The 15,282-nt window shown below is 44.0% G+C and overlaps 1 pseudogene; it reads left to right on the top strand.

The window, feature by feature from the left end:
* Positions 1 to 2,561: 2,561 nt before the first annotated feature.
* Positions 2,562 to 15,282, top strand: part of LOC112811878 (large ribosomal subunit protein uL18-like) — a 79,029-nt pseudogene continuing 66,308 nt past the window's right edge.

A 15,282-nucleotide genomic window follows, 5' to 3' on the forward strand; every position in this document is an offset into this window, starting at 1 on the left:
TGGAGCTGTTGAGTTGAGTTTGCTGCAGCCAAAAGTGAAAAAGCAAAATGTGTGATTGGATATAGACATCTCAGGAGGAGCTTCTGTGCATCTGTCTTCTTTGTGGTGATTGATCTGAAGAGCAATCCAGCCCTCAGTCTCAAGTTTTATGCCTCCCATAAACACACACACACGCATGAGCATTTCATAGACACTCGCACAGATGCACATGTCCAAAATTGGCCAAGAATTGGAAGCAATTATGTAAATATTCTTATGAGAAGAAGCTAGTTATGCTTCAAGTCTGAAGTACAAGGATCCAGTTTTGTTCAGATCAGGGAAATGAAACACCACCAGGTGGAACTGGGTGAGAACAAGCTAATTAAACTGTGGCATTTATTAGTATCTTGTCCTTGAGCTTGGGCCTAATTGGTGAAAATTTGTTTGGAGAGGACTTGGAAGCCATAATTCTGTTGCTAAAGCTAAAACTCATCCTTTTGATGCAAAAAGTCCTTCTCTTGCTCAGAGCTCATCATGTAATTCAAGAGATGTATAAAGTTCTTGTGAGAAAGGTAAAGAAGATGGCACCAAGCCTGCTGCGTTGAACCTCACTCATGCCAGCATGCTGTGGCCCTAAGAATCACCTTGCATCCATCCATCGTCTTCAGCCAAGCAAAGGCAGGACCTTAGACCCATCTCAGGAGATAGAGACTTGCACACAGACAGTCTATCATGCAAGAGTGGAGGCATGGGAGGCTGTGCTCTTAGGAACTCCTGAAGGGGATGAATGAGGGAGACAGGATTGGGCAGAGGGGAAGGTTGAGTTAGGGCATAGTAGCTGTGACTGAGATCTCAGCAGATCCTACAGGGTACTCTGGAACTAGAGTGGCCCTTCAAAGTTGGCCTGAATGAAGGCAAGGAGGCTGGGCCTTTGACTTTACTCATAGATCAGTTATGGGATATGGGCTGTCCCTGGAGAAGGCATATTACCTTGAGTGAGGCAGCACCCTTTGAGGGAAGGAGGACACCTCCCAGGGAGGGATTTGAGAGCCATCAGCTGCCTACATTCCTGACCACTTGGGGAGTAAGTGACTTAATCCTATGGGGGCTTTAGGTGGCACACCACAGCATCAACTACACATTTGATGTAGACATTGGAAAGCACTGAGCAGAAATGCCCTTACTCCCCCTCTATTCCCAACACCTTCCAGAATGCACATTGTAGGTACTTTGCAAATATTCTTGGATAAGTAATGATGGACATGCAGGACCCAATTGGGGCAAAGATGAAAGCATCATGTTCCCATCCTCTCTTCCATCTGTTACTCCCTTCAGAGGAATCACTGTGATCTGCAGAGCCATTAGGTATTATTGTTTAAATTGCTTAGATGGGCCTCAAATTAGGGAAGGAAGAATAACCTGGTTCTGGGAGGGTCTGTTAACTATTTGGGAAACAAGTTAAAGCTACAGCATTAGCATAACATAAAACAAAATAAATTTCAGTGGTTAAAGAGTTAAATATAAAATAATTGAAACCATGAAAGAATTAGAGAAAAATTCTAGAGGAATGTTTTTATAAACTTGGGGTGGTTGGGTCTTTCTAAGCATTACCAAGCATTCAAGCATTTCTAAGCAAAAACAATAGAGGAAAAGACTGATGAATTTGATTACTTAAATATAAAATCCTCACTGGGTCAAAAAAACACCACAAGCAAAATTAAAAGGAAATGACACACTGGGGGAAAGTCTAATAAACATATATTATAGACAAAAGGTTGATCTATAGGTTGCGCTCTCAGAAGTCAAAAAGGAAAAGATAAGCACCCCCATAAAAATGGGTAATTGGCATAAGTAGGCAATTCACTAAAGAAAAATTACAAATCGACAATAAACATATGAGAAAACATTCAGCCTCACTGGAAACAAACGATATGCAAATTAAATCAACAACGAGTGTGGGAAATTGGGCATTCTTGGAGCCTGCTGGGGGAGTGTGATTTGGTGCAACCTTTTCAGAGGGCAATTTGACAACATCCATCAAAAGCCTTAAAAATGTGCATACGGATCTTCAACTCAGCAATTTACTTTTGTGAATTCATCTAAATGATCAAAGCAAATATATGTGCAACAATTTATGTATAAGTATATTCAATAAAGATTTATGTTAATGAAACCTGGAAATAATCTGCATATCCAACCACAGGCAGTTTATTAAACAAATTATGGAATATCCATACTATGGGATGCTGTGGAGCCATTAAACTGAAGTTAAAGAAGAATACTTACGGACCTGTTTGCAACATATTGCTGAGTAAAAAAAGCAGGCTACAAAACAATATAGATAACACCATAAATGGTGTGTGTTTGTGTGCCTAGAAACATGCATTTTCCAAATATTTTTATTTTTCACTTGGTGGCCAATTACTGGCTTTGTTTCCCTTGTGTTTTTCTGTATGTTGTCCAAATTTTCTGAATTAACCAAGAACTCCTTTTGTATTTAGACAATAAAATGTCGTGAGCAAAATAATTGGATTTGGTAGAATTAGCAAAAATAATGTAATTGTTGGTATTGAGTATCGGGAATGGACCCCGAATTCAAAGGTGAGTCATACTGGTACCTGTCTCATGTTTGAAGTTGAGGACCAAGAGCCAGAGAGAAGCTCACCTGAGTTCCACGGAAGATGCCCAGTGTGAAACAATTGAGAGTATAAGACCATTGGTGGTTTGAGGACAGGGATGAGTCCCACGTATCTCTGTGACCTGAATAAGACTGACAGTGAGTTGAATGAAGGTGTGAGTGAGTAGCATAGTTATCAAGCCTGTCTTCTACCCCTTCCCTCTCATGTGAAGTTGACTGCATATAAAAGGTGAGCCCCATCCTTGCTCCTGCAGGAACCAGCAGGATGCCCTTGTCACCAGGGCAACCTGCTTGTGAGCAGAGGTCGTAGCCCTATGGAGGCCACTTTCCACCTTGGTTCTCTTCCCTGTGCCTGTCCTTCTCTCCCACTCTTGCCTGAGTCTTTCTCTAGGGACTTTCGGTTAGTTGCATGGTGGAGAGAGTTGGCTGCTCTACACAAAGACATTTTGTATTAATTTTGGACCACAGCCACAGCCACAGCCACATGAAACTCCTGAGGCCTCAAATACAGACTGTATTGATTCAGCTTTACTACTGGAGCAGAGGGTGAAACTGTAGTTAAGCTTGGGTGGGTGGGTGGATGGATGGATGGATGGATGGTTGGATGGATGGATGTTACATTAAGGTTACATTAATTCTTAGGACAACTAGTTTCTGGTAAGCTCACTCCACATATATCTGAATTTCATTCAGACTCAAATGGGATCTTGTTAAAATTGGTATGCTTCTCCTCTATTTTACAGTTAAAAAAAAACCCTGAGGACCAGAGAAGTAAAGGCCCTTGTCCAAAGTCACACAGCTAACAAGTGGCAGAGTTGGGATTCAAACCTAGTGGCCACTCAAGTCTTTTCCTTTTTCACTCCACTATGTCCAAGGAAAGATGTTGGACTCTGTGGTTAATGAGTTACATGACAATGACTTATGCAGGAACTCTATCACTGGCTGTCCCCTGTAGGGTAGGACCTCCCAGACAATGTCGGCACTGCCTGCTTCTCCATTGCACCTTTAGATAGAACAAATCCAAGTTAAAGTTCCCCATGGGTGGCCCATCCCAGCAGTTGGTTTGCCTGCCTGTTGGGAGGAGGAAGGCAGCTCCATCTGGCCAAAGCAGATTTCCCCTGATTGTCCGCCAATAGCACAGCTGCAACTGAGAGACCAGCTCTGTGCTGTGAGTCCTCCTGACTCCACAGGCCACCACAGGCTTTCCCAGCTATCTCTGGCTTAGAGGAGCAGCAACCCTAAGCAGCATCTCCATGGGCTTCCAGAGAAGATGGGTCAGCCCTGTGGGGTCATTTCCACCTAGTGGGGCAGGAGCCCTTCAAGGTCAGAGGCTCCTGAGAGGGAGTTGTGCCTGCCACATGGGCTAGAGATAGGTCTCACAAGTCCCAAGCCACAGCCTCTTTGTCCTGCATGTGTGCTTGGCCCCTACTGACAGGCTTCTGACCTAGCCCCTGGTTTCTCCTTCTGCTTCTAAGTCCTGAATCATGGCAGCTTTGCTGCCTGGGGCCTTGCCTCCCCTCCACCAAGATGCCTCCTCCATGCCTGCCTCCAAGCTCGTCTCAAACCCTGTGCTTTTAGCCACTGTCTGGGTCCCACAGACCCAAATAGTACCTTTTCACCCTGGCATGATCAGAGCCACCTATGGCTGCCTTATTCCTATTCTGGGGTCAACGCTTTGGGTGTCAACCTCGGCCCAGGTCAGACAAAATCCACTGGACTTCTTGAACTTTGGGGTTTGGACTGCTGGTCCCTCTCTCAAGCCTGAATAGAATCTCTGCCTTAAATTGCTGCCTGGAAGAGCTCTCTTCAGGGCTTTCAAGTGGACAGAGCTGAAAGCCATGGCATTGACTTCTAGTAGGAGAGTTTGGAGGTGACCTCTTACGAGGAGCAGGTGGGGCATCCATGAACCTACAGCTCTGATTCTGTAGCTGAGGGGCCAGGTGATGCACAGTAGTGAATGCTGGGCTAGACTCTGCCCTGCAGGAATCACTAAACAGGAACTGGGAATTGGATTCACAAGATTGCACACACGTGCATGCTTGTGTGCATTTTACTAGAGGGGTTTCCATCACTTTTATTAACGACAACAAACATTTACTCAAACTTACTGTGAGCTAGGCACTCTTTTGAAGCTCTAACATATTTACTGATTTAATTCTTGTCACGCCCTACAAGGTGGGTACTACTGTTATTCTCATTTTATTCATGAGGAAACTAAGGCACAGAGAGGGTAGGTAACATACTCAAGATCACACAGCCAGCAAGAAGTGAAACGGTATTTGAACCCAGGTCTTTCTGAATCTCAAATCCATACCTTTAGCCTCTACATTTTATTATTAAAAACTCAAAGACATGTGTGACCCAACAAAGGCTAAGAGCCTCACACAAGCTGAAAAGGGAGCAAAGAACCTTGGCTGGGTCAAAGGGCTGAGCAAGGGAGTGTTAGAGAAACCAGCATCTGCTTTGCACCAGCAGCACCTGCTAGCAGGTCTTTGTGTATATTTTTCATTTACTCCTCATAACAACCGTGTGCAACAGGCCTCACAAACCCCATTTTACAGATGAGTAAAGCATGGCTCAGGGAGGCACAGTAACCTGCACATGCACAACTTGCTACTAGTACATGGTGGTCAGAGATTCAAACCCAAACCTGCTTGAATCTCAATGCGGGGCAGTATGAGAGGTTTGGTTTATTATTGTGGACTTGCATGCCATAGGCAGGGGTAGTGGCAGGAAGAGAAGGGATCCCTGCTTCTCTTTCTTCGGTCCTGCCCGTCTTCTCTCCTCCTCCACACCCCCCCCACCCCGCCCCATCCACCACATCTATCCCTCTTCACTTGCTGGGGATTAAGTTAGGAAACCAAAAATGAAATGAACACTGCTCCCCCAACCCATCCCTGGAGATGCCGACTTATACACGTCTGATGTTCTTGATGATGTTCTATCGATTTCCCCTCTAATTGCTGCAGCTGGATCTATATTCATTTTCTGTCTCAAACTTCTCCTTTGTTGGTCAATCAGCTAAATGAAGGGCCCATTTCTCTCTGCTCGTGTCCTGAAAAGTCAAAGAAGTTTCAAATGAAGAGCTTTCTTCAGAAGTCAGAGAGGCCGGTAGACTTAGAGACTAAGAGGGTCAAAATGGGGTGGCCTCTTTTGATGAATTGGCAAAGAGCAAGGCTGGGAAAGAGAGGCCTAGGGGACACATTCACTTGGCAAGAAGCATAAATATCCCACCTTGAATTCATACATCAGCTGTTTACTCATTCATTCAACACTGTTATGGAGCACCTACCATGGACCAGACCCCATGGTAGGATCCAGAAATCTTCCCGACACAGAACCTGCCCTCATGCGGTTAAATGTGAGATGGATGGACAGATATCAGTCAAATAATGTCATGAGTAAATAATTTATGCTATAGAAAATGTCTAGGTCAACCTCAAGAACCACAGGAGAGAAACTCAGGAAGGAAATCAGAATTAATTCAAGCAAGATCCATCTTTTCCTTTGATAACTCAGGAAGCTTTTGAGTTCTACTCAACTCAAGATATACCATGAAGACAGCAAAGAACTGAGGGGGATCTTCAATCTGAATAAGAATTGGTGCCTTTCTCCCAGGAGCTCACTATATTACAGAGAAGCCAGATGCTGGGGCAATTGCACCGGCTTGCATAGGACCTTGGTTGGAGGGTGGAGTGCATGCAGAAATCAACCCTCTTCCTTTGTGATCTGTGTGTAGCTTTGGCCCTTTGGGTAAACGTGTCACTTTCTCTTGGTGGTCATTTCTGACTGTTCATTCTTTGTTCAAGAGGATTTGAGATTCAGTCCCTATTCTTGAAATCTGACCACACCTTTTCTTTCCACTCCATCCATTGCCAGTTACTGGCCTTCACCAGGCCTTCTTCCCTCAACCCTTTAATCATCAGGCCAGGTGAGTGTATGAGTTATATAGTGGCATTAGTCAGGATAAACTAGGCTATGCTGCAAAAACAACCCCAAAATATCAGTGGCTTAACACAACAAAGGTTTGTTTTTTACTCATGCAAAGTCTGCAGCAGGTTCAGGGGCTCTCCAGGGCCATTCCTTCCAAGCAGTGATTCAGGATCTGATGGTCTTCCACCTTGTGACTCTGGCATCTTAACACATGTTTGCCATGGCAGGGGAGAGGGCCAGAGAGTCATTTAGGAGCTTTTACTGCATTTTCCAAAGTGACACATATTATTTCTGCTCACGATCTTGACCAGAATTAGTCATGTGGCACCACCTAACTTCAAAGCTTCCTAGGAAGAAGAAAATAATCAGATATGTGTAAGTTCTAGTAATGTTTACCACAATTGGTCCAGCCTCTGAACAGAGGACTTACTTACAGACATTCTTATCTGGAGCCCCAAACTTTCAACCCATCATAGCCCAACTTATATCTCATCCGTATTTCTTTAAAGCAACCTTAATTCACAGTCTACATCTGTCTTCTCTAGACATATTTCTTAGCCAGTAACTGGTAAGCTATGTTTCAAGCTCATGACTATCTTCAAAAGAAAAGCACATACCTTTCCCTTTCCCTTAGACTACCTCCATGGGGAAAGCTCATGTGCTTGAAGCAATTCTGTTCTTGTTGGGACAGCAGTATTGAGACATACATGAAAGGCAGGATGGCTCAAGGGTCAGGTGAAGAGTTTAGTTTATGAAGTGAGGCACACATAAGTTCAACTGTCAACTCTGCCATTTATTATTTGGGTAACCCACAATGAAATGACTTAATTTCCAACTTGCACATCTGTAAAATGGGAATTGTAATAGTACTAACTCAGAGTGGTTATAATGCCAAAAGAGCTAATGTAGTTAGTAAGGGCTCAATAAGCAGTAACTGCTATTAGTATTATTATAGATTTCTAGAAGTCAACATCTAATTAAGAGTTTGATAGTCTGTTTCAGACTCAATGCTAGAGATTCTGGGAAAAGAGGGGAAAGGAAGCAGAAGCACTTGGAGATCTGAGTTTTCTGCAGCCTCCAAATAAGTTGTTGGGCAATTAAGCTGCCAAGAAAGCCAGGATGGTGAAGGCATGTACCTCAAGAGTAATGGGGCCTGGAGATAGGGGTCGATAAATTCCTGAATATAACGAAGAGGTTAAGGGTACGCCTATGTAACTTGCTTTCTCCATTCTGCAACCTTGAACTTGGGCTGGCTCCAACACTGCTTGAATTAAATATCACCATGCTTGTAAAATGCATAACACAGTCCCAGGCTTATAGTTGATGCTCAATAAATAATAATTATTGTCATGATGATAGTTATGATTCTCATTCTACCCCAATAAGTTGACACATTAATCTGGGAGACCATAACAAAGAAGTTATCTCTAAAGAGACTTATTCTATGAATTGTTGATCTCCACCCACAGCTTATTAAGGGACCCTATTCTAAACAAAACTTCCCTTAAATAAAGTTTAAAACTAAGAAATGTGCTGTTCCAGACCCTTGAGGAGCTTATGGTCTAGAACGAGAGTTGGATATTGTGCAAAGACAAAGTGTGTGGAGCACTTTGTCTTATATTGTGCACATCACTAACATTATCTCCAGACGTCACAGCAATCAAACAAAATAGGTCTTATATTTCCCATTTTACAGATGAAGAGAATTAAGCCTCAATTCCTTTAGTCTTAAAACAAGAAACTTCACTGACTTGCTATGAAGATTAGGCACAGCACCTATACAAGGCATGGAATGATTCCATGCAGAGTGATGGTACAGAAGATGATGGAGTCTCCAGTCACCAGAATGTGTCTGTGTAGTTGACGTCTCTACTAGGAAGGTATACGGGAGCGGGGGTTGGTGACCCAGGAGTCTGACAGCTAGAGTATGGGAAAAGGGAGGTGTGTTGAGTGAACTCACAGAAGAAGGACGGAGAAATGAAAGAGGTGATATAAAGCATGTCAGCTCATCCCCATGGAGACAAATCTCAGACCCTCAGGGCTGGCAAGTTGAAGGTTTTGCAGGGCTGTGTGACCTGGTATGAGTATGGGACAGCTTTTTCCCTGTCCCAACCCTCCATCCCACCCCCCGTCCAGGGTAGGATAACTCAAAGGTCACACCCAGCTCCTAGTCTGAGATCTAAGGACTGCCTACAACTTTGACTTCTTGTGTTTCCCCCAAGTCTCCTTTGTAACCAACTAGATGCAGAAGTCAATGGGTGGGGGGCGCCTGGGTGGCTCAGTCGTTAAGCGGCTGCCTTCGGCTCAGGTCATGATCCCGGGGTCCTGGGATCGAGCCCCACATCGGGCTCCCTGCTCCGCGGGAAGCCTGCTTCTCCCTCTCCCACTCCCGCTGCTGGTGTTCCTGCTCTCACTGTGTCTCTCTCTGTCAAATAAATAAATAAAATCTTAAAAAAAAGTCAATGGGTGGGGCAATTCCAAGTTTCCCCACAACCTACCACTCCTTCCCTCTGTATAATTTCAAGGTGTAAGGATAGAATCCTGCCTTTCATTCCTAGTAGCTGCATTCTGGAGTGTGATCTGGTACCATCAGCTTCTCTGCACAGGTTCTGCTATATATTCTCTGCTCCTGAATATACAACTCAAGGTGACATAGTTACAGGACCACAAGGAAGACTTTTGCAAGAATAACAGGGACACATGCTTCTCAAGGTTAGCTGGAAATAGCCACCTGTAGGGTGGAATTTTGGAAGGCCCCTCAGTCCAAAATACTCTCTTTTGTCTGTAAAAGGTCTATAAATTGCACCATCAGAGATATTTCATTTTAATTTAGATTAAGAATCCTTTAAAGTGCAAATATTTCTAATAAGGGTAACACGGTATCAGAGTTCAGACAAAGTCTTAAAAAGGTGAGCTTCTTGATGAGGTCGCCTGTAGCAAAACCTGTAGTCAGAAAGCTGGAGGGTGGAGACAGAGGTCAGCATGGACTTCATAAGGCCAGGACCATGGGAATTTCCTTCCCGGCTTGTAGCAATTTCGGGGAGCTTTCCAGATCACCTCCATCTCTTGTGGGCACCATTGTCTTTAGGCCATCAACCTCTCTGGAGAAGAGTTCTCTAGCACAGACATTAGACAACCAGGACTTCATTCCTGGGGGAAGGTAAAGGTCATTCCTTTGGGCAAAGTTAGAGCTTTGCTTGAAGGTTGTGCTCAAGAGATCAAATCAGGACTTAAGGACACTGACTCCCTTCCCGAATTTATCTTGATGATGATCATGATGGAGATAGTAATAGTAAATATAACTAACATTCACTGTATGTTTACAGTGAATGTATTTTCCAGTGCCACCATTTCATACACTTCACATGGGTGAACTCACCAAACACCCAGAATAAGCCTAGAAGATGGGTACTATCATTATTCTCATCTCACAGATGTGGTAGCTGAATACACAGAGAGGCAGGGCTTTCCTATGCGACCGCATCACATGAATCCAAGTGTCATTCTCATTGTTGTCCATGTGAATGGTGCTCCCTGGAGTTGTGTAGGGCACAAACTGTGCAGTCAGTCTGGAGTAACTTACCTGAGGTCACAACGCTAATTAAGAAGTGGGCTGAGAAATGTCCACAATAGCCAAACTGTGGAAAGAGCCAAGATGCCCATCGACAGATGAATGGATAAAGAAGTTGTGGTATATATACACAATGGAATATTATGCAGCCATCAAAAGGAATGAGATCTTGCCATTTGCAAAGACGTGGATGGAACTGGAGGGTGTTATGCTGAGTGAAATAAGTCAATCAGAGAAAGACATGTATCACATGACCTCACTGATATGAGGAATTCTTAATCTCAGGAAACAAACTGAGTGTTACTGGAGTGGTGGGGGGTGGGAGGGATGGGGTGGCTGGGTGATAGACATTGGGGAGGGTATGTGCTACAGTGAGTGCTGTGAATTGTGCAAGACTGTTGAATCACAGATCTGTACTTCTGAAACAAATAACGCAACATATTTTAAGAAAAAAGAAAAAGAAGAAAACAGGAGAGGAAGAAAAGGGGAGTATGTCAGAGGGGGAGACGAACCATGAGAGATGATGGACTCTGAAAAACAAACTGAGGGTTCTAGAGGGGAGGGGGGGAGGGGGATGGGTTATCCTGGTGATGGGTATTGAGGAGGGCACGTTCTGCATGGAGCACTGGGTGTTATGAACAAACAATGAATCATGGAACACTGCACCAAAAACTAATGATGTAATATATGGTGATTAACATAACAATAAAAAAATTTAAAAAAAAAGTAACCTTTATATTAATTGCATGTTGAACCACTAACATTTTTAAAAAGATTTTATTTCAGAGAGAGGGGGAGTGAGCATGAGTGGGGGGGCAGGGGCAGAGGGAGAGGGAGAAGCAGACTCCCTGCTGAGCAGGGAGCCCAACACAGGGCTCGATCTCAGGACCCTGAGATCACCACCAGAGCTGAGGGCAGATGCTTACCTGACTGACCCACCCAGGTACCCCGAACTATTAATATTTTTTATAAACTGAGTTAAATAAAAATATGTTAAAATTAAAAAAAAAAAAAAAGAAGTGGGCTCAGAACCCAGGAAATGAAGTTCTTGCGTCCCCGTTCTTAACCACTACACTTGATAGGACCCTCTTCATCAGGGCTTTCTCTTCAGTTAAGTGTTCTGTGGACATAACAGTTCAGGTAGTATTTTTTTTTCATTCATTTTTAATCGTTATTTGTTATTACAAAGATAATACATACTCTAGCAGCAAATCCAAACATTACAAAAGCAATCAACGCAAAGTCAAAATTTCCTCCCCCAGCCCCTATCTTCACATTCTCCCCTCTGTGGGTGTCTCTACCCCACACACTTCCACCAGTGCCCTACTGACAAGAAATAGGAAGGGAAGAGATAACACTAGACTGATTGGATTAGTATTTGGGGAGAGGGTGTTGATATAAAAGAGAAGGAAATGAAGCTTGAATTTCATGACAACTTTTTGGCACTCAGAGTAGATGTCCCGCCTGGATCTCTCCCATATATGCAACTTTGAGGGGCATATTTTAGAAAGCTTTTGAAGGGGGTTTTCAGAGCCCTTGAATCTTACCACCACCTATTAGACCCCAGCGAGGAGAACAAAGTGAGCATCAGTATATCATACCAAGAGCTAGATGGTTTCTGCTCTCATTTTATGACTTTGAAGATTGTGTGGCTCTTCTGAACACTCCCTTGGCCATAACCATAGCAGCAACTGCAGGGACATTGCTAACTAAGGGTCATTCAGCCTATTAATACTTCTAGTCTTAAAAAGATCTGCATATTTTTCTTTTATCAAAATGAGATCGTACTATATTTGTCTACAGTTTTCTGCTCAACATACTGTTACATGTCGTGCATGTCTCCCCACGTCAGTACAAAAATCCTATGCTTCTTTCTAATAGGGGTGTGGTGACCCTCTGTGCAACGGCACTACGATTTTTTTTTTGTCAGCTTCCTGTTGATAGGTATTTAGATTATTTCTAATTTCCCCTTTTTTACTGTTGCAAGCAATACCATTACAAATGTTCTTACATATATCCTTTCATCTTGCACTAATATTTTTGTATGGAGGAGAATTGCTATGCCAAAGGATAGGCAATTGGCCAGTTTTAATGATATAACCAGATGGCCTGAGAAACAAAGGAAACACATTCTAATATGAGGATGCAGGCGTAATGGCTTGGAAGTGGTCATGAGGAGTGAGGAGAATGCTGACCTGAGTTTTTGTACCTTAGCAGAATGAGCAGTCTGGACTTGAGAAGACCACAAAGGCAGCAGTGTCCTCCCAGGACATTTCATTCTCTGTTAAGGTTGGGGGTGCAAAGAGTGTTCCGGAAAAAGTCCAAGTATGTAGGGAAGTCTGTTTGGGAAACAGACTGGGCAGGACTGGGAGAGTGGAAGCTGTAAGGCTGGATCGGTGAAGGAGCAGAGAGCCATGTGGGGATGTGAGGGCTGGAGAAGGTAAGAGACTGGAGGGGAGAAAGGGTCTTCCATCGATGAGGTGAATAGTCACAGATGACAAGGCTGTGAGGCTGGGGGATTGTCTGGCTACAAGATTCAAATGGATCTCAAGTCCTAGTCCCTGAATGGTATCCAGAGCTTAGTGACATTTGCAAAATGTGGTCTTAGCACAGTGTCTGTCCTAGGTCTGATTCTCTAGAAATAGAGCCTGCGAGATTTGGGTGCACATGATTTGTTGAGGGAGAGCTCCTTAGGAAATCTTGTAAAGGAAGGAGGGAAGCAGGATAGGGAAGGGGAAAGAGCCAAGAAAATCTGTGGCCTCCAGTAAAGTTGAACCTTGCCTGACCCAAAGGGTGTTCTGGAGTGTCACGTCATAGAGTGGTCATTCAGTGAGACAAAGGGGCCAGGTGTTTGTGCCCTCATGTCAGCCAATTAAGTCATTGGACACCTCTGGAGGAGGTAGTGTAACATCCCAAGCTTCTCTAGGCCAGGAGATTCCTATTAGCCACGTATGATATATAGAGGAGGTCACAGTTATAAGCCATTGGCTATAGCATTTGCAGCAGCTCAGGGAGAGATGCATGAACAGGTAAAATGATCTGGGAAATCTGAAAGTGCTACCAGCCAGGAAGGGACTCTTCAGGGTCCCGGTCTTATAAAGTCCAAAATGACTTTGCCCTCAAGAGACAGTTGGAGTAATCTATTGAGAATGCCTCCAGGGACATACAAGCTTGACACAGAACGGGGGAAGAGTTCACTCATTCCCAGGAAACTTGCCCCACAGCAGAACAGCAAGAATGCTAGCAGGTGGGAGGACTTAGACTTCCTCAGGTGAATGGCTTGTCAAGGTCTAGCTTGGGCACACTTCAGAGGAACACTTGTTTTGTGAACAGGGCCAGTTCTGACCCAAACAAGACTAAAGGCTGGTGCTGACATGGGACATCTGGACTAGTCATCAGCACTGGCCATCTTTCCAGGGCTGTAGAAGGATGTCCAGTGGAACCTGGAAGTTTTGCAGTGAATTGCAGACAAAGGCAGGGTTAGACACCCTCTTTCCTATCTTCTGCCCACATTTTACCTCACTAGAGCATCTCACACTTACTGATGCCCTGCTCCCATCATGGGCACTGGAATTAGACGGACTGGGCATGTCTTCAGATTTGGTCCCTTTCTAATTGAGTGAGCTTAGGTGAGTTACCTCACCTCTCTGAGCTTCAGTATTCTCATCTGAAATACGGATGAAATGGTAATCACATCACTGAGTGGTTGTGCAAAGGAGATAACGAGTATAAAGCACCAAATATATAGTGGATGCTCAATAAATAGCAGTTGTATTTATAGTTGTATCTTTAAGTCATTATTATTTTCATAGTTCTGGAGTGTCTATGCTGGTTCTCTCTTTGCCTATAGGTCTAAAAATAGACAGTGCATAAAAGGATTTCTCCCTGTCCATTACTCAGAGAATCTTGCCAAGCTCTGCTGCCACTTTGTCCATGCCTCATTCATGACTGATCACAAAAGACTTGTGTTTTTATGGTTCACCCAGAACAGGAAGAAGATAGGACCAGATGGGACCAGGATTGAGCAGGTGGCTGTGCTCTGTGCTGGCATCCCAGAAAGGTCTCCATCCATCCTTTATGGGAGTATGGAGAAGTCACGCTGGACTCCCACAAGCTCCTGTGTTGCCTAGGAATGCATTGAGTTGCAAGCAACAGAAAAATTGGTTAAAAGAGGTTTAAGCAAATAGGAGTTAGTTTGTTTTTCTCACACCACAAGGAGCATACAGGTGGGAAACTTCTGGAAATGGCTCAGCAGTTGGATTATGAAAGAAGTGCTCTTGGCCTTTGAAATGCTCTTGGTCTTTATTTTTGCATTTTGCTTCATGGTTATAAGATGGTTACAGCTCTGGACATGGCACCCATGCTCAAGGCAGGAAGAAGGAGGAAGGGAGGGAAAGGGAGAGATTGCACTAACCTTGCCTTTTCCTTTTTATCAGAAAGTAGAAGTCTTCCCAGAACCACTCAAAAGACTTCCATGCAGGTCCAACTAGCCTATGTACAAGAAAAACTCACTCCTATGTTTCTCCTATGTGGTCACACTACTACCACACTTCACTCCTGCTTACTAAGTGCCCAGGGGCTCTCTCTACACATCAAACCATTCCCCAACACTAACTGTCTACAATTTAACTCAATTCTGACAGGATCTATGTGGAGTTAGTGTCAGATCCCACAGGTTAAGGGCTCAGTCCCACAAGACCCCTCCTCACCACTTCAGATGCCAATCGCAAGTCCCAGGTTGTCATCTGTACTTTTGACCAACCAGTTGTAAATCAGGGTCCCCATGACTCCCTCCTTTAGTTTGACAATTTGTTAGAATGGCTCACAGAACTCAGGGACACACTTACTCACATTTACCAGATTATTATAAAATAAAGGATATGATAAAGATACAGGTGAACAGCCAAAGGAAGAAATACACAGGGCAAGGTCCAGAAGGCTCTTGAGTGCAGGAGCTTCTGTCTCTATAAAGGACACCACCCTCCCAGCACATGAATATGTTCCCAACCTGGAAGATCTCCAAACCCCGTACTTTTGGGGATTTATGGAGGCTTCATCATTTAAACATGATCAATCATCAATGTAATCTCCAGCCCCTCTCTCTTGCCCAGAAGATGGGTTGGGGCTGAAAGTCTCAAACTTCTAATCATGACTTGGTCTT

The sequence above is a fragment of the Callorhinus ursinus genome, unplaced genomic scaffold, assembly GCF_003265705.2.
Source record: "Callorhinus ursinus isolate GAN/ISIS: 27379988/994484 unplaced genomic scaffold, GSC_fseal_2.0 scaffold18, whole genome shotgun sequence".
NCBI classification, from domain to species: Eukaryota; Metazoa; Chordata; class Mammalia; order Carnivora; family Otariidae; genus Callorhinus; species Callorhinus ursinus.